The sequence below is a fragment of the Myotis davidii genome, unplaced genomic scaffold, assembly GCF_000327345.1.
Source record: "Myotis davidii unplaced genomic scaffold, ASM32734v1 scaffold3939, whole genome shotgun sequence".
Classification (NCBI taxonomy): Eukaryota; Metazoa; Chordata; class Mammalia; order Chiroptera; family Vespertilionidae; genus Myotis; species Myotis davidii.
Window position 1 is genome coordinate 26444 of NW_006290327.1, and position 680 is coordinate 27123.

A 680-nucleotide genomic window follows, 5' to 3' on the forward strand; every position below is an offset into this window, starting at 1 on the left:
CCCCAGGACCAGGGCCAGCTTCACCCAGGCCAGCGGCAACTGCAGGCATCCGGGACCACGGGGCAGGTGGCTTGTCCCTCTCCCAGGCTGCAGCCTGGCTGGTCCCCATTCCTCTCTCGTGAGAGCATTTGTTCCTGGCTGGTCCCCATTCCTGTCTCTCCAGTGTTGAGTGCCTGAGCTGTTATGGTGTGGCAGCATGAGGGCATGATGACCCTTTGCATATTAGCTCTTTATTACATAGGATTATTACATTTTTTTTCTTTTTTTTTTTTAAAAAAAAATGAATTTAAGCGCACTTCCATCAGCATGCATTCCATGGAGATCTATTCACTCAGAGTATGTTGGTCCTTTGATGGATCTATATGGACAAAATAATATCAACTGTATAAATTTTCTGAAATTTTTCTTGACTTTAAATAATTTATTTTTATATTTGTTTTGAGTTGAAAATATTTTCGTTTAGCAGAGGTCTTTTTCACTAATAGATTTTTTTGCAGTAGGATATGGTATATGGAAAGTTTGATTTTTTTGTTTCCCTATTTCATGGTTAATGGATTTTGCTTTTTCAAGCTGAATTGTATGTCTTTCCTCTCTGACATGTTTCTAGCTTCAGGGAATATAGTTCCTCCTGGTCCATTAATATTAGCAGTCGTCAGTGATGTAATCCTGTTTTATTTCTG